The sequence below is a fragment of the Anomaloglossus baeobatrachus genome, chromosome 4 (assembly GCF_048569485.1).
Source record: "Anomaloglossus baeobatrachus isolate aAnoBae1 chromosome 4, aAnoBae1.hap1, whole genome shotgun sequence".
NCBI classification, from domain to species: Eukaryota; Metazoa; Chordata; class Amphibia; order Anura; family Aromobatidae; genus Anomaloglossus; species Anomaloglossus baeobatrachus.
In genome coordinates this window covers 341,326,006-341,346,011 of record NC_134356.1, presented here as the reverse complement: position 1 = coordinate 341,346,011, position 20,006 = coordinate 341,326,006, and the positions used below count along the sequence as shown (strand labels likewise).

Below are 20,006 nucleotides of genomic sequence, written 5' to 3'. Positions count from 1 at the left end.
CTTTTGCACTGTGTTTTGTGCCCAGTTCAGTGGTTCCTTCGGGGTTTACGACTGAGCCCCTTCTAAAACTGGATTGGTCTGTATGCACCGACGGGGCCATTGACTATAATTGTGCAGAGAGTCACCGTATGCTCTGTCAAGCACCATTTTAGGGAGTGTATGCCTACTGGAGGCAGATATCAGGACGTAGTAGACTATGTCTGGGTGGCCGCCTCCAATAGGCATATATATCCTAAATTTATGCATGACAGAGCACACGGTTACTCTCTGCGCAATTATAGTCAATGGCCCCATCGGCGCATACAGCTAAATACAGTTTTGCCTGGGACTCGGACTTAAGTCCCGAGGGGACCACTGAACAGGGGACAATACGCAGTGTGATAGCAGCCTAAGGGAATAGCCAGTCACACTCAGCTCTTTGGCTGTTCCTAAAACCTGAATCCAAACTATATCAGAACTATATTATTATTATTATTATTTATTATTATAGCGCCATCAATTCCTTGGCGCTTTACATGTGAAAGGGGTGTACATAATAGGGACAAGTACAATAATCATAAACAATACAAGCCACAGACAGGTACAGGAGGATAGAGGTCCCTGCCCGCGAGGGACCTATATGGGCTGGATCCTGCATCACCGAGTTCTGCCACCTCTGTGACACCGCCTGTCTAGGACCTGTCCAGCTGTGATCTTACAGGGGATAAAAATTCAGTGTATTATTACTTTATTACTTTCTACTGCATAGCCAACCATAAACTTATAATTTACTGACTAAATAAACTTGTGACCCAAGCAAATAACAATCATATCTCTGTGTGAGGAAAAAAATATAGCTTTTAGGGGCCGCATCCACTAGGTTTACTTATTCCAATCTGCATCATCTATCCTGATGCCATGTAAGTACTCACGCAGCACCGCCTGCAGTCAAGGTCCCCAATATCTGCTTTTAGGGACTGTACCACACTCGTTACACACTGTACATCCTGTCCTCAATTCTACCAAGGTTGTTTGTTAAATCCCAGAGAAGCCATTTAATAATGCATAAAACACGGCTTTAGCTGGATGTCGCTGGCACTCTCATTACATATTCACTTCTACTAAATGCATCTCTCAGTTGTTCACTTTCTGACCAATAAAAGTTTTAAAAGATTCTGGTCTACAACTAATGCTCTTTGATATTTTACACCTTTTATGCCTTATCTGTCCTTTCCATATTTAGAGCTTATTTCATGGCCATTGAACCAGTCTAACTCTAGAGCTCTTTTGTCAGACACCTGCTGAATCCAGGTGCCCATGGAACTTGGATGTCTGAATTAATGAAGGCATACTTGCACAAAGCACCACTTGTGACAGTAACACATCAGAATATTGAAGAGGGAGCTTAAATATGATGGGGGAGGACTGACACCATAAATACAGTGATGGCCCGGTAATAACATCAGGAATATTAATTGAGCTGCGCAAACGTAGCCAGCCATTATATCAGGCAAAACTGATATGGAGTGCAGGGTGATGTGCAGAAGTTAGCTAATTAAAGGGGAAGTGTCCACGTCTTGGGACTGTGTGTGTATATGTATAGAATTTTGTGCGTGTATATGTGGATAAATATACAGTGTATCACAAAGGTGATTACATCTGTATATAACTGTAAATTTGGAATCACTCAACACACAGCCATGCAAAAACCGCTTACAACAAAATGGCCAAATTGTTCCCTAAGGCTCTGTGCCCACGTGTGCATATTGCATGCAGTTACGCTGCGTTCTGCACCGCAGCGTAATTGCATGCGTCCTGCGTCCCCTGCACAATCTATGAAGATCGTGCATTATCCATGCGCACGTTGCGTTTTCGAACCCAGCGATTTGCATGCTGCTAAATCGCTGCGTTCTAAAAAGCAACATGTCACTTCTTTCGTGCGCTTTGGATGCAGGTCCCGCTCTGTCTATGGGAGAGGCTGCATCCACAGCACATGAAATGGCTTTTCAGTACGCAGTGTTTCTGCAGCGATTTGAAGCGCACATGTGCTGTTCAAATTGCTGCAGAAATTTCTGCAGGGACAGAACGCAACGTGGGCACGTAGCCTAAGTGTCAATATTTTTTTGTGGCCACCGTTATTTTCAAGCACTGCCTTCTCTTGGGCATGGAGTTCACTAGAGCTTCACAGGAGCCACTTAATCCTTTTCCACTCCTCCATGACAACTTTGCAGAGCTGTTGGATGTTAGAGACCTTGTGCTTTTCCCCCTTATGTTTGAGGATGCCCCACAGTTGCTCAGTTGGGCTTAGGTTTGGAGACATGCTTGCAGGGCTGTGGAGTCGGTAAGCCAAACCTTCGACTCCGACTTGTCAATTTCCCTTGCACCGACTCCGACTCCCACATATATTGCTTATATTTAAGTGAAAAATTTATTGTAGTGCAATGGGAACATCAGACATTTAATCATTTTTATGATACAATAATCAAGATATTTGGATAGAACATAAAATATATTTATTGGAATACAACTTTAGAACACAAAAAACTGTAATAAATTGTAAATATGTAATACAGATTACATATACTGTATATCTTGTGTGTATAAATATATATACTGTATATTACATATCGCATTACATATTTACAACTTATTACAGTTTTTTGTGTTCTAAAGTTGTATTCCAATGAATATATTTTATGTTCTATCTAAATATCTTGATTGTTGTATCATAAAAATGATTAAATGTCTGATGTTCACATTGTACTACAATAGATATCTCACTTAAATATTAGCAATATACTAAATGTAATTTAGTATGTTTTTGTTGAAAACTGTTTTTTGCCACTTACATAGTTTATTACATAGTGTGTATATATATGTGTGTGTATATATATAAATATATATATACACTATGTAATAAACTATGTAGGTGTCAAAAAACAGTTTTCAACAAAATCATACTAAATAACATTTGGGCAGTCTATGAATTTGTTCTAAGAAATAGAATTGCCTCCATCAGATCCTCCTTCATAGATGACCACAAATCGGACCTAATAATTTTAAGGCTAGAGAACAACCTCTCTACACTAACTTGAGTTGGAGGCAAAGCCGTAACCACATGGGCAACATCTCTATTTCTTTGAGAGCAACTGAAAAATGTTGCTGAAATATGGTCAGTCTGCTGCTATAGGAGACGGAGTAAAATCTTTTTCCTTGCAGCAACGCTTTGCCTGCTCCATGTCATCCAAATACTTGTCAAAGTTAAACTCCTCATCTGATGAGGATGAAGATATGGCAGCAGTAGCACTGTCAGGACCTAAGTTCTCTTGCCCCTGGCAGTCCTGTAGGCCACCCATCCTAACTGCTACCTCAGTCAGCGCTTCTTTTCCTTTAGTAAGCTGTTGATCATCAAGCAGTATACGATGACTTGGGTCCACATAAACAGCTGCCAGAAGAATTTTGTTTTCCAATAGCTGTGTCTCTCTCCGTTTCATTGAAGCAGAAATGCCATCTGCGATTAAACCTCTTTTGGGACAGGCAAAATAGCAAGTTATTCCACTCCCTTATGAAAATGTCAGGAGTTACATCCTCAGCTTGTAATTTTTTAGTCACGGTAAATGGGCGATTAAGCAATTCCTTCAATTCAGCCACCTGTGTCCATTGACTTTTATTTAGGGTTACCTGTGGGTTCACCATATCTATAAGAAACGATTTTAGTTCAAGTAATCACTCAATCATTAAATAAGTGCTGCCCCACCGAGTGGCTTGATCAACAATTGCCCCTTTCCCAGCACGTCTCTTTAAGTTGGAATCAATTTTAGGGGTTCTGGCGGAAATAACCAATTTCCTCACTTTTGCAATCAGATTTCCAGCATGTCCCTCTTGCAGACTATCTTTTATTGCCAGCTACAGTGTGTGCACAACACAGCGCATGTGATGAATATGAAAGTGTTTTGAAGCAACTTCAACAAGATCATCTAATTCTAAAGTATCATTTTGCTGTTCTTCTGTTGTAATATCTGTTTGTTCCTTAGTTACATGAACAGCACTATGGCCTTCTATCTCACACATACTGAATCCTAAATTTTCTTCTAGCTGTTGTGCATTACTCTCATTCATCAGTTTAATTGTACTTATCATGTTTGAAGCATTGTCCGTTACAATGGCAAGAACCTGTTTTTTTTTGAGTTTGTAATCTTGCAGAACTTTTTCCACTAAGGCCTGGAGAAACTGGCAGTGTGATGAGCTTTAGTATCTTTTACTGCCAGTGTCTTGGTAACAATTTCTTTCTTGTCACAAACATATCGAACATTGATGGCAAAATAATTCAGTGAAATGCAGTGACTCTGGGGATCCCAGCAAAGGCAATGGGTTTCAAGATATGACATTCAGACACATCGTATCGTGAGGATCTTCTTTTTGGGCTCAAAAACAGATCATCACAAGGAATGAGCATGCCAGCTTGTGTGGCATTTTCTAATCTGCTTTTGCTATTGAAAACATTATGAGCTCAAAAACCTTTCAGGTGATGTGATTGTTTTAAAAAGCTGATCTGCTTTTGCAGCTGACAAAAGTATCCTCAAAATACGCAGCAAAAACGCTGTGTGTGAATGTAGCCTTAGATCAGGAATAGAACAGACATTTATAGGACATTTCATAACTTTCCTAAATTCCTATGAAAAAATATTCACATTCTGCATTGTACTACTGTCCCCAATTTATTGTATATTTCTTCAGCGCTCTATTGGGAGACCCAGACGATTGGGGTATAGCTACTGCCCTCTGGAGGCCACACAAAGCACTACATTAAAAGTGCAAGGCCCCTCCCCCTCTGGCTATACCCCCCCCGTGGTATCACGGGTTCTCCAGTTTTAGCTTTGTGTGCGAAGGAGGTCAGACATTCCATGCATAGCTCCACAGATTTTAGTCAGCAGTAGCTGCTGACTATTTCGGATGGAAGAAAAGAGGACACATATAGTGTCCCCAGCATGCTCCCTTCTCACCCCTGGATGGTGTTGTAAGGTTGAGGTACCTATTGCTGGTACAGGGCTGGAGCCTGACATGCTGTTTTCCTTCCACATCCCCTGGTAGGGCTCTGTGGAAGTGGGATCCTGCCGGCCTCTCAGCTCTGACGCCGGGCTCCATCCACAGACCCATTAGAACCTGATGGAGACGGAGCAGGAGTACGATCAGGGACAGGCCCTGCATCATACAGGTACTCTGTGTCCCCGGCAGGCACAGACACACTCCGGGCTGGCTGGGTGTTGTAGTGCGCCGGGGACCGCAACGTTGGAGTTAGTGTCCCTACAGATTACTGGGGGATTTTTTGTGTATGGGAACGCAGCGCCGACCCCCTCTGGACCGGGCGGCGCTGCTGTGACTTGTGGTGCGCCGGGGATCCGCCGTCCGCGCTTTTACGGCGGCGGCGGTTATAAATTGAGTCCCCGGCTTTTTGGGCCTAGGACGCCGGCAGCTCCGATTCGTTCCCGCCCCCACCCTGTCATTCAGGGTAGGGGAGAGACGCTGTTCGCTAGCAGCGACGAGGGCTGGAGCCTGATTTACATGCTCCAGCCCTCACACTAGGCACAGAGGGAAGCAGGCTTCCCGCTCTTAGCCAGGAACGCCCAGGGCCCGCCCCCCTTCTCTCTCAGGACGCCGGCAGCCATTACATGCAGTCTGGCTGGAGGAAGGACGCAAGGCTCTGGGAGACCTGGACTAGGGGCTATCTGGCGACCACACACCCGCTTTTTAAGCGGGCGGTAAGCGATTTTTCTGTGCTGGTCCCTCTAGTGCCTCACGGTGTATCGGTGTACTGTGTAGGATATAGAGATATTGTATTTCTTGCACTGTGAGGTCGCTTCTGGCTGCATCTCCCAGATCCCTCTGTGGAAGCAACAACATGCCATCCTCAAAACGCAAGGCTGCCAAGGCTAGGGCTGTGTATACTGCGTGTGCTGCATGTGGGGCTAATCTACCAGCAGGCTCCGATGACCCCCATTGTGTGCAATGCTCCGACCCGGTGCTGCTTCGCCAGCCGGAGTCAGGAGAGGTAGTGACCCAGGCTGAGACGCTTGTAAGTTCTGCCCCGGTGACAGGGACAGACTTGGCAGTTTTTGCGGATAATATGTCTGTGTCTATGGCAAAAATCCTTGAAACCTTGCAATCTATGCATGGGGCTCAGTCTTTGGGCACGGCGAGGCCTCTGTCCTCAGGTCCCCCTCACTTGGAATTAATCCAGCCCACAGGGGGGTCCCCGGCTTCACAGGCCGAGGATTATGACTCAGATGATAGCCCCAGCCACCCTAAACGAGCTCGCTGGGAAAGACCCTCGACGTCATCACACTGCTCAGGGTCTCAGCGCAATCAGTCTCTCTGTGATGTGTCTGATGAGAGTGATCAGGAATCCATTCCTGGAACCCCTCTCAACCTGGATACCCCTGATGGGGATGCCATGGTAAACGACCTTATCTCAGCCATCAATAGGCTGTTGGATATTTCTCCCCCAGCCCCTTCAGCAGAAGAGGCGGCTGCGGAGCAGGAGAAGTTTCGTTTCCTTTATCCCAAGCGTAAATTGAGTGCTTTGTTGGATCACGCTGACTTCAGAGAATCAATCCAGAAGCACGACGCTCACCCAGAAAGGCGTTTCTCTAAACGATCTAAAGATACGCGTTTCCCTTTCCCCCCTGAGGTGGTCAAGCGCTGGACACAGTGTCCAAAGGTAGACCCCCCGATTTCCAAACTCGCAGCTAGGTCCATAGTTGCAGTGGAGGATGGCGCTTCACTTAAAGATGCCAATGACAGACAGATGGACCTTTGGTTAAAATCTGTCTATGAAGCTATCGGCGCGTCGTTTGCTCCGGCATTCGCAGCCGTATGGGCACTCCAGGCTATTTCAGCTGGCTTAGCAAAAGTGGATGCTATCATACATCCAGCAGTGCCGCAAGTGGCGCACCTTACCACGCAGATGTCGGCGTTTGCGTCTTACGCTATCAATGCGGTCCTAGAATCTACCAGTCGCACCTCAATGGCGTCCGCCAATTCGGTAGTTTTGCGCAGAGCCTTGTGGTTAAAGGACTGGAAAGCAGATGCTGGTTCCAAAAAATGTTTAACCAGTTTGCCTTTATCTAGAGATAGACTGTTTGGCGAGCCATTGGCTGATATCATTAAGCAGTCCAAGGGTAAAGACTCCTCTTTACCACAACCCAGAACAACCAAACCTCAGCAGAAAAAGTGGCAGCAGAGGTTTCAGTCCTTTCGAGGTTCGGGCAAGACACCATTTACCTCGTCCAAAGGGACTCAGAGGACGCAAAGAAACTCAGATTCGTGGCGGGCTCACACGCGCCCCAAGAAAGCAAATGGAGGTACCGCTTCCAAAGCGGCTACCTCATGACTTCCAGCCCCCTCCCTCCGCATCGCCGGTCGGGGGCAGGCTCTCCCGCTTTTCCGGCATTTGGATGTCACAGGTCAAAGACCGGTGGGTGACGGACATTTTGTCTCGCGGGTACAGAATCGAGTTCAATTCTCGTCCTCCAGCTCGGTTCTTCAGAACCTCCCCACATCCAGACCGAGCAGATGCTCTGCTGCAGGCGGTGGACTCCCTAAGAGCGGAAGGAGTGGTGATCCCAGTCCCTCCTCAGGAACAAGGGCTAGGGTTTTACTCCAATCTGTTTGTGGTTCCAAAAAAGGACGGCTCGTTCCGTCCTGTTCTGGACCTAAAACGGCTCAACAAACATGTGCACGCCAGGAAGTTCCGGATGGAAACCCTGCGTTCTGTCATTGCCTCAATGTCCAGAGGAGACTTCCTTGCCTCAATAGACATCAAAGATGCTTATCTCCACGTGCCAATTGCTACAGAACATCAACGTTTTCTACGTTTTGTGATAGGAGACGACCATTTTCAGTTCGTAGCTCTGCCATTTGGTCTGGCGACAGCCCCACGGGTCTTCACCAAGGTCATGGCGGCGGTGGTAGCAGTCTTGCACTCTCAGGGACACTCGGTGATCCCTTACCTAGACGATTTATTGGTCAAAGCGCCCTCTCAAGAGGCATGTCAGCACAGCCTGAATGCTACGCTGGAGACCCTACAGTCTTTCGGATGGATCATCAACTTTCCAAAGTCGATCCTATCACCGACTCAATCAATAACGTATCTTGGCATGGAGTTTCATACTCTAGCAGCGATAGTGAAGCTTCCGCTGAACAAGCAGCGGTCACTACAGACAGGGGTGCAATCTCTTCTGCAGGGCCAGTTGCATCCCTTGCGGCGCCTCATGCATTTCCTAGGGAAGATGGTGGCAGCCATGGAAGCAGTTCCCTTTGCGCAGTTTCATCTGCGCCCACTTCAATGGGACATTCTCCGCCAATGGGACGGGAAGTCAACGTCCCTGGACAGGAAAGTCTCGCTTTCCCAGACGGCCAAGGACTCCCTACAATGGTGGCTCCTTCCCACCTCATTGTCTCAAGGAAGATCCTTCCTGCCCCCATCCTGGGCAGTAGTCACGACAGATGCGAGTCTGTCAGGGTGGGGAGCAGTATTTCTCCACCACAGGGCTCAGGGGACGTGGACTCCGCAGGAGTCCACCCTTCAGATCAATGTTCTGGAGATCAGAGCAGTGTATCTTGCTCTACTGGCCTTCCAACAGTGGCTGGAAGGAAAGCAGATCCGAATCCAATCGGACAACTCCACAGCGGTGGCATACATCAACCACCAAGGAGGGACGCGCAGTCGGCAAGCCTTCCAAGAAGTCAGGCGCATTCTAATGTGGGTGGAGGACAGAGCATCCACCATATCCGCGGTTCACATCCCAGGCGTAGAAAACTGGGAAGCAGACTTCCTCAGTCGCCAGGGCATGGACGCAGGGGAATGGTCCCTTCACCCGGACGTGTTTCAGGAAATCTGTCGCCGCTGGGGAGTGCCGGACGTCGACCTAATGGCATCCCGGCACAACAACAAGGTCCCGGCATTCATGGCGAGGTCGCGCGATCAAAGAACTCTGGCGGCAGACGCCTTGGTTCAAGATTGGTCGCAGTTTCAGCTCCCATACGTGTTTCCGCCTCTGGCGCTCTTGCCCAGAGTGCTACGCAAGATCAGATCCGAGTGCAGCCGCATCATACTCGTCGCTCCAGACTGGCCGAGGAGGTCGTGGTATCCGGATCTGTGGCATCTCACGATCGGTCGACCGTGGTCACTGCCAGACCGACCAGACTTACTGTCCCAAGGGCCGTTTTTCCATCAGAATTCTGCGGCCCTGAACCTGACTGTGTGGCCATTGAGTCCTGGATCCTAGCATCTGCAGGATTATCTCAAGGAGTCGTTGCCACAATGAGACAAGCTAGAAAGTCGAATTCGGCTAAGATCTACCACAGAACGTGGAAGATTTTCTTATCCTGGTGCTCTGCTCAGGGAGTGTCTCCCTGGCCATTTGCATTGCCCAAGTTTCTTTCCTTCCTGCAATCGGGGTTAGAAAAGGGCTTGTCGCTCAGCTCCCTTAAAGGGCAAGTTTCGGCACTATCCGTGTTTTTTCAGAAGCGTCTAGCACGTCTTTCTAAGGTGCGCACGTTCCTGCAGGGGGTCTGTCATATTGTGCCCCCGTACAAGCGGCCGTTAGATCCATGGGATCTGAACAGGGTACTAGTTGCTCTTCAGAAGCCGCCCTTCGAGCCTCTGAAGGAAGTTTCCTTTTCTCGGCTGTCACAGAAAGTGGCGTTTCTTGTTGCGATCACATCGCTTCGGCGAGTGTCTGAGCTGGCAGCTCTGTCATCCAAGGCTCCCTTCCTGGTGTTCCACCAGGACAAGGTAGTGCTGCGCCCTATTCCGGAGTTTCTCCCTAAGGTCGTATCCTCTTTTCATCTTAATCAGGATATATCCTTGCCTTCTTTTTGTCCTCATCCGGTTCACCGGTATGAAAAGGACTTACGTTTGCTAGATCTGGTGAGAGCACTCAGAATCTACATTTCCCGCACGGCGCCCATGCGCCGTGCCGATGCACTTTTTGTCCTTGTCGCTGGTCCGCGCAAGGGGTTGCAGGCTTCTAAAGCCACCCTGGCTCGATGGATCAAAGAACCAATTCTAGAGGCCTACCGTTCTGCGGGGCTTCCGGTTCCTTCAGGGCTAAAAGCCCACTCAACCAGAGCCGTGGGTGCGTCCTGGGCATTACGTCACCAGGCTTCGGCTCAACAGGTGTGCCAGGCAGCTACCTGGTCCAGTCTGCACACTTTCACCAAGCATTATCAGGTGCATACCTATGCTTCGGCGGATGCCAGCTTAGGTAGAAGAGTCCTGCAGGCGGCAGTGACACCCCCGTAGGGGAGGGCTGTTTTGCAGCTCTAACATGAGGTATTTCTTTACCCACCCAGGGACAGCTTTTGGACGTCCCAATCGTCTGGGTCTCCCAATAGAGCGCTGAAGAAGAAGGGAATTTTGTTACTTACCGTAAATTCCTTTTCTTCTAGCTCTTATTGGGAGACCCAGCACCCGCCCTGTTGTCCTTCGGGATGTTTTTTTGTTGTTTGCGGGTACACATGTTGTTCATGTTGAACGGTTTTTCAGTTCTCCGATGTTATTCGGAGTTAATTTGTTTAAACCAGTTATTGGCTTCCTCCTTCTTGCTTTGGCACTAAAACTGGAGAACCCGTGATACCACGGGGGGGGTATAGCCAGAGGGGGAGGGGCCTTGCACTTTTAATGTAGTGCTTTGTGTGGCCTCCAGAGGGCAGTAGCTATACCCCAATCGTCTGGGTCTCCCAATAAGAGCTAGAAGAAAAGGAATTTACGGTAAGTAACAAAATTCCCTTCTTTAGGAGTCTGTCCATTTTATACCGACTCCACCAAAATGAGCAACGACTCCACGACTCCGAATCCACAGCCCTGCATGCTTGGCCAGTCCAGCATCTTTACCCTCAGTTTCTTTAGAAAGGCAGTGGTTGTTTTGGAGGTGTGTTTAGGGTCGTTATCATGTTGGAGTACTGCCCTGCTTACTAGTTTCCGAAGGGAGGGGGATCATGCTCTGCTTCAGTATTTCACAGTACACGTTGGCATTCATAGTTCCCTCAACTGTAGCTCCACACAGCCAGTAGCTCTCATGCAGCCCCAAACCATGACACTCCCATCAGTATGCATGACTTTAGGCAAGACATATTTGTCCGTATTCCTCACCTGGATGCCACCACACACATTCAATACCATCTGAACCAAATAAGTTTATCCTGGTCTCCTCAGACTACAGAACATGGTTTCAGTAATACATGGCTTCAGTCTGCTTGTCTTCAGCAAATGTTTGCAGGCTTTCCAGTGCATCATCTTTAGAAGAGGCTTGCTTCTGGGACGACAACCATGAAGACCAATTTGATGTAATGTGCAGCATACGATCTGATCACTGACAGGCTGACTTCCCACCCATTTAACATCTACAGCAAGGCTGGCAATACTCATACGTCTATTTTAAAGAGTTAGCCTCTGAATATGATGCTGAGCACGAGCACTCCACTTTTTTGGTCGACCAGGGTGAGGCCAGTGTTGAGTGGAACCTTCCTTGTTAAACTGCTCTTGGCCACCGCTCTGCAGCTCAGTTTCAAGGTGTTGTCAATCCTCTTATAGTCTAGCCAGGGGTGGGCAATTAATTTTCCCATGGGGCCGCATGAGAAGTTGGGATGGTTTTAGAGGGCCGGATTAATCTAATTAACTCGGTTCTACATATATATATATATATATATATATATATATATATATATATATATATATATATAAATATATAAACAAGTATATGTAGAACAAGCTGAAGAAGGATCCAGCAAGGCAGAATGACTCTAAAGGGCAACAAAAGTTTTGTTTGTATTTTTTTATGTCCATACTGCATATACCTTGCGCTTAACTTGTCAAGAGCTCTGGAATTTTTTATTCTTAGATAATAAAGTCAGAAAAAAAAAAAAAAAACTTTTGTTGCCCTTTGGAGTCATTCTGCCTTGCTGGATCCTTCTTCAGCTTGTTCTACATATCTTGGAAGTCTCCCACTTCGGGTCCGTGCAATAAGGAGAACAGGTGAGCTGGTCTACAACCTTTATTTCAAAATATATATATATATATATATATATATATAATATATATATAATATAATATATATATATATATATATATATATATATATATATATATATATATATATATATATATACATATATATATAATGCATGCATGCATACATACGCATATATACTGTGTGTGTATATGATATATATATACACATACACACAATGTATACATGCATACACACACACACACACAATCCCCATATACATCACTACACACGCCACATACTACACCTGTAATATACATCCCTATACACTACACCTGAAATAACCAACACCTCTATATACTATACCACTGTATACTACATCACTACACCCCTATATACACCTGTAATATACTAAATCACTATATACTACACCTGTGATAACCTACAGCGCTACACCCCTATATACACCTGTATTATATTACACCCCTATATACACTTGTATTATACTACAGCACTACACCCCTGTATACACCTGTATTATACTACAGCACTACACCCCTATATACACCTGTATTATACTACACCCCTATATACACCTGTATTATACTACACCACTACACCCCTATATACACCTGTATTATACTACACCCCTATATACACCTGTATAATATTACACCACTACACCCCTATATACAACTGTATTGTACTACACCCCTATATACACCTGTTTTATACTACACCCCTATATACACATGTATTATACTACACCCCTATATACACCAACTACACTCCTATATACACCTGTATTATACTACACCCCTATATACACCAACTACACTCCTATATACACCTGTATTATACTACACCCCAATATACACCAACTACACCCCTATATACACCTGTATTATACTACACTCCTATATACACCTGTATTATACTACACCCCTATATACACCAACTACACCCCTATATACACCTGTATTATACTACACCCCCTATATACTTAACAACCTCATGTCCTAATGATTGACTACTAGCACTCCAAAAGACATAGTTTATACACATTTATTGGACATCCCTAGATGAACAAATTAAAGGAGTAACGCCATTTCTTTGTCGCTCCATTGGGAGACCCAGACAATTGGGGTGTATAGCTACTGCCTCCGGAGGCCACACAAAGTATTACACTCAAAAGTGTAAGGCCCCTTCCCTTCTGGCTATACACCCCCAGTGGGATCACTGGCTCACCAGTTTTGTGCTTTGTGCGAAGGAGGTCAGACATCCACGCATAGCTCCACTGTTTAGTCAGCAGCAGCTGCTGACTATGTCGGATGGAAGAAAAGAGGGCCCATACTAGGGCCCCCAGCATGCTCCCTTCTCACCCCACTTTTGTCGGAGGTGTTTGTTAAGGTTGAGGTACCCATTGTGGGTACGGAGGCTGGAGCCCACATGCTGCTTTCCTTCCCCATCCCCTCAGGGCTCTGGGTGAAGTGGGATCATATCGGTCTCCAGGCACTGAGGCCGTGCTCCATCCACAGCTCCTGGGAATCTGCTGGACATGGAGCGGAGTATCCTCAGGGACATGGCCCTGCTACGTTGAGGTACTCTGTGTCCCTGTGGGGACCGCGCACGGACACACGGCAGCATTGCTGGGTGTGTTAGTGCGCCAGGCACGGCGGCGCTGCCCGCACTAGTGCCATCGCACACTACAGCTTGCTGGGTGTGTTAGTGTATTAGGGGACTACCGCGCTAACCGCCGTTGCCATTTTTATTTCGGGCGCGGCTGGGACTTGTGGTGCGCCGGGGACTTCCGCGCCGACCAAGGCTTATATGCCGGCCGCGCTTATCACTCGAGTCCCCGGCTTGCGCGGCCTAGTCTCACTTCGTTTCCGCCCACAGACCTGCCAGTCAGGGTAGGGGCGTGACGCTGCACAGCACGGCAGCGCTGAGAGCTGGAGTATGCTTTGCATACTCCACCCCTCTCACTGTGTGCACTGTGAAACCGGCAGCGCTGAGAGCTGGAGTATGCTTTGCATACTCCACCCCTCTCACTGTGTACACTGTGAAGCCGGATTCCCGCACTTTCTCAGGCACGCCCACGGCTTCCTCCTCTACACAGGACGCCGGCAGCCATTCTTGTCAGTGTTTTCTGTAGCGACAGAAGAGACAAGTTTAGGAATCCCTGGCAGGGATTCGGATAGTCACACAACCGCTGTGACCAGGCGTTAAGCAGCACCTGTGGGGCTGACTCCACTAGTGCCGAAGTGCACATATACATATATGCTTATTCACTATGCATTGCACTGTTTAGCTGCATTTTTGTATATACCCTCCTTGATTGTGCGGAGGACATAACAGCATATTGTCTGTGTAAAACAGAGGTGCAGAAGCACATGTTTTCTATGCAGCCGGTACAGCATGTACGGCTATATGGCCGGCAGTGTACATAGACCCCCATTGTATACTACGGAGTCTCTGCTAATCGTCAGGACATGGGGACGGAGCCTGCAGTATTTACTGACAGTTTTTCTGAGACTATGGCTATGATACTAGAAGCCTTGCAGTCCAGACAAGTTTCTCAAATCCATGGCCACTGTTCATTCATTATCCATGGTCCCCCTCAGTGGGAACAACTTTGAGCTCCGAGGGTGTCATGTGCTTCCCAGAGTGACGGCTCTGACACGGACGACAGTCCCAGACAGCCTGAGAGGCTCACTATGAGCGGCCCTCGACTTCATCACACTAGTCAGGGTCCCAGCAAGCGGACTCTCTGTGTGATGTGGCGGAGGTAGCTGCTCAAGATCTAATCCTGAGACCGCTCTCAATCTGGATACACCTGATGGTGACGCCATAGTCAATAATCTCATAGCGTCCATCAATAGAATGTTAGTTATTTCTCCCCCAGCTCCTCCGGTGGAAGAGTCAGCTTCATAGCAGGAGAAATTCCATTCACGTATCCCAAGCGTAAATTAAATACTTTCCTTGACCACCCTGACTTTACACAGGCAGTCCAGGAACACCACGCTTATCCAGTTAAGCACTTCTCCAAACGGCTGAGGATACACGTTATCCCTACCCCCTGACGTGGGCAATGGCTGGACCCAGTGTCCCAAGGGGCATCCTCCAATCTCCAGCTTGCAGCTAGATCCATAGTTGCAGTGGAAGATGGGGCTGCACTTAAAGATGCCACTGACAGACAGAGGGATCTCTGGTCGAAATCCATCTATGAGGCTATCGGCGCGCTGTTAGCTCCAGCATTCGCAGCCGTAGAGGCACTCCAAGCTACTTCAGCTTGTCTTGCACAGATGGACACGGTCACACGTACATCTGTTCCGCAAGTGTCATCCTTAACCGCTCAAATGTCTGCATTTGCGTCTTATGCGATTAATGCTGTCCTAGACTCTACGACCCGTACGGCAGTGGCGTCCGCTAACTCCGTGGTTTTACGCAGGGCCTGGGTGTTAACTGAATGGAAGGCAGATTCTGCTTCCAAAAAAGGGCTTAACCAGTTTGCCTTGTTCTGCTGACCGACTGTTTAGTGTGCGTGAGATGTAATCATTAAACAGTTCAAGAGTAAGGATTCTTCCTTACCTCAGCCCAGACAAAACAAACCCCAACATACCAAGGGACAGTCGGGGTTTTCGGTCTTTTCAAGGCTCGGGCAGGTCCCATTTCTCCTCGTCCAAAGAGGACTCAAAAGGATCAGAGGAGCTCAGTTTCTTGGCGGGCTCAGTCACGCCCAAAAAAGACAGCCTGAAAACCCGCTTCCAAGAGGCTTCCTCATGACTTGCGGCCTCCTCTCTCCGCATCCTCGGTCGGTAGCAGGCTCTCCCGCCTTGGCGATATTTAGCTGTCACAGGTCAAAGACCGTTGGGTGAGAGACATTCTGTCTCACGGGTACAGGATAGAGTTCAGTTCTCGTCCTCCAACTCAATTCTTCAGAACTTCTCCACCTCCCGACCGAGCCGATGCTCTTCTGCAGGCGGTGGGCACTCTAAAGGCACAACGAGTGGTGACCCCCGTTCCTCTTCAGGAACAAGGTCACGGTTTTTACTCCGAATTATTTGCGGTGCCAAGAAAGGACGAGTATTTCCGTCCCGTTCTGGATCTAACACGGCTCAACCAGCTCGTGAACACCAGGCGGTTCCGGATGTAATCCCCCCGCTCCGTCATCGCCTCAATGTTTCAAGGAAATTTCCTAACATCGATACACGTCAAGGATGCTTATCCCCACGTGCCGATTGATCCAGAGCTCCAGCGTTTCTACGCTTTGTTATAAGACGCGAACACCTTCAGTTCGTAACTCTGCCTTCCGGCTGGCGATAGCCCCACGGGTCTTCGCTAAGGTCATGGCAGCAGTAGTACCAGTCCTGCAATCTCAAGGTCACTCTGTGATCCCGTATTTGGGAGATCTACTTGTCAAGGCACCCTCTTAAGGAACATGCCAACACAGCCGAACGTTGCGCTGGAGACTCTCCAGAGTTCGGGTGGATCATCAACTTTTCAAAGTCAGATCCGACCCCGGGCCAATCACTAACATATCTAGGCATGGAGTTTCATACTCTCTCAGCGATAGTGAAGCTTCCGCTAGACAAACAGCGTTCACTACAGACAAGGCTGCAATCTCTCCTTAGGATCAGTCGCACACATTGAGACGCCTCATGCACTTCTCACGTAAGATGGTAGCAATGGCGGCAGTCCCCTTCGCGCAGTTTCATCTGCGTCCACTACAATGGGACATTCTCCGCCAATGAGACGGGAGGTCGACGCCCATCGACAGAGACGTCTCCCTTTCTCAGGCGGCCAAAGAATCTCTACGGTGGTGGCTTCTTCCCACCTCATGGTCAGAAAAAAGGTCCTTCCTACCCCCATCCTGGGCGGTAGTTACGACAGGCACGAGTCTATCAGAGTGGAGAGCAGTTTTTCTCTACCACAGGGCTCAAGGTACGTGGATTCAGCAAGAGTCCACCCTTCAGATCAATGTTCTGGAAATCAGAGCAGTGTATCTTGTCCTACAAGCCTTCCAGCAGTGGCTGAAAAGCAAGCACATCCGAATTCAGTCGGATATCTCCACAGCGGTGGCATACATCAACCACCACGGAAGAACACGCAGCCGGCAAGCCTTCCAGGAAGCCGGCGGATTCTGACGTGGGTGGAAGACACGGCATCCACCATATCCGCAGTTCACATCCCAGGCGTGGTAAACTAGGAAGCAGACTTCCTCAGTCGCCAGGGTATGGACGCAGGGGAATGGTTTCTTCACCCGGACGGGTTTCAGGAGATCTGTCGCCGCTGCGGGATGCCGGACGTCGACATAATGGCGTCACGGCACAACAACATTGTCCCGGCTTCATAGCACAGTCTCACGATCATCGAGCTCTGGCGGCGGACGCCTCAGTTCAACATTGGTCGCAGTCCCGGCTACCTTATGTGTCCCACCTCTGGCATTGTTGCCCAGAGTGCTGCGCAAGATCAAGTCCGACTGTTGCCGCGCCATCCTCGTCGCTCCAGATTGGCCGAGGAGGTCGGGGTTCCCGGATCTGTGGTACCTCACGGTAGGCCAACCGTGGGCACTACCAGACCGACCAGACTTGCTGTTTCAAGGGCCCTTTTTTCCATCTGAACTCTGCGGCCCTGAACATGACGGTGTAGCCATTGAGTCCTGGATCCTAGCGTCTTCAGGATTATCTCAGGAGTGGTTGTCACCATGACGCAGGCCAAGAAGCCAACGTCCGCCAAGATCTACCACAGATCGTGGAAGATATTCTTATCTTGGTGCTCTGCTCAAGGAGTTTCTCCCTGGCCATTTGCATCGCCTATTTTTCCTTCCTTCCTACAATCTTGGTTGGAAAATGGTTGGTCGCTCAGCTCCCTTAAGGGACAAGTCTCAGCGCTATCTGTATTTTTTCAGAAACGCCTAGCCGACTTCCGCAGGTACGCACGTTCCTGCAGGGAGTTTGTCTTCTCATCACTCCGTACAAGCGGCCGTTAGAGCTCTGGAGTCTGAACAAGGTTCTAATGACTCTCTTGAAGCCGCCTTTCGAGCCTTTGAAAGTTGTTTCCCTTTTCCGTCTTTCACAGAAAGTGGCCTTTCTAGTAGCGGTCACGTCTCTTCAGAGAGTGTCCGAGCTAGCAGCGCTGTCATGCAAATCTCCATTCCTGGTCTTCACCAGGACAAGGGGGTTCGGCGTCCGATTCCGGACTTTCTCCCTAAGGTGGTATCCCACTTTCATCTCAATCAAGATATCACCTTACCTTCTTTGTGTCCTCATCCAGTCCATCAATTTGAAAAGGATTTGCATCTGTTGGATCTGGTGAGAGCACTCAGGATCTACATTCCCGCACGGCGCTCCTGTGCCGCCCGGATGCACTCTTTGTCCTTGTCGCTGGTCAGCGTAAAGGGTCGCAAGCTTCCAAATCCACCCTGACTCGGTGGATCAAGGAACCAATTCTTGAAACCTACCGTTCTGCTAGGCTCCCGGTTCCCTCAGGGCTGAATGCCCATTCTACCAGAGCCGTGGGTGCGTCCTGGGCATTACGGCACCAGGCTACGGCTCAGCAGGTGTGCCAGGCACCTACCTGGTCGAGTCTGCACACTTTTACCAAGCATTATCAGGTGCATACCTACGCTTCGGCAGACGCCAGCCTAGGTAGACAAGTCCTTCAGGCGGCGGTTGCCCACCTGTACGAAAGGGCTGTTTGACGGCCCTACCACGAGGTATTCTTTTACCCACCCAGGGACTGCTTTTGGACGTCCCAATTGTCTGGGTCTCCCAATGGAGCGACAAAGAAGAAGGGAATTTTGTTTACTTACCGTAAATTCCTTTTCTTCTAGCTCCAATTGGGAGACCCAGCACCCGCCCTGTTTTCTTAGGGTTTTTTTAGGTACACATGTTGTTCATGTGAATGGTTGCAGTTCTCCGATGTTTCTTCGGATTGAATTGGTCTTTAAACCAGTTATTGGCTTTCCTCCTTCTTGCTTTTGCACTAAACTGGTGAGCCAGTGATCCCACTGGGGGTGTATAGCCAGAAGGGGAGGGGCCTTACACTTTTGAGTGTAATACTTTGTGTGGCCTCCGGAGGCAGTAGCTATACACCCCAATTGTCTGGGTCTCCCAATTGGAGCTAGAAGAAAAGGAATTTACGGTAAGTAAACAAAATTCCCTTCTTTTCAATAAAACCAATCTTTATTTAAACATATATTTTAAAAATATTTTAGCAAAAAGGTACCGTATAGAAGAGAGACAAAGGCAGAAAAATAATTAAATCCCTATATTAGTAACTGGGATATTTACACCCAGACAGGTGAGTATCTATATAATTACAGCCAAAAAATCATATGTTAGATGGACTGAAAGTAGACCCAGTAGTCACAACTATATTGTTGTTGCCAATGTGACAAATTCATTACTGCAAAATTCTCACATATATAATTTTTGTACAAGTATCATATATCATATGGACCAAGTGTAGACTCTGCGGCTCCACCTGCGTTTTTCATCTGCAGTGCACAAGTTTTTCCATGCAGGGTTCCCCCATAAATAATCTGTACTCATGAGAATAAATAAATAAAAGAGTATACAGGTTCCCCAAACACAAGAATTAATTCCACTAAATGCAGTGTAAATTACCGATGAACGCACATGGTGGTATCAGCAGAGCCCACATACGTCCACAGATGCATGAGATCTATAACACTTTAAAAATGCAGTATACAATAGCGAACCATCCGTGATGATGACCGCACCGTCCACATAAGTCCATACTCAAATAGAGATTGCTATAGTTAGGCTGACAATGAGCATGTTAGTATCATAATATTACATCACCTGACTGGGAAGTATCCTGCCGTGACCCTCACACTCCGACACGTGTTTCACAAACAGCTTTCTCAAGGAGCGTGTCAGAGGTGAGGGGCGGGCTGGTTAAAAACACCGGGTGACCAATGAGGGGTGCCGAACTCTGATTACATTCAAACGTCAGAGCAGGAAACAGATTAATCCCATTACCGGCGCA

At 47.9% G+C, this 20,006-nt stretch overlaps 1 protein-coding gene across 3 annotated transcripts in view; it reads left to right on the top strand.

Moving 5' to 3' along the window:
• The window catches only part of POT1 (protection of telomeres 1), a 175,132-nt gene that overhangs the window by 133,273 nt on the left and 21,853 nt on the right, over positions 1–20,006 (top strand). The window lies entirely within an intron of this gene.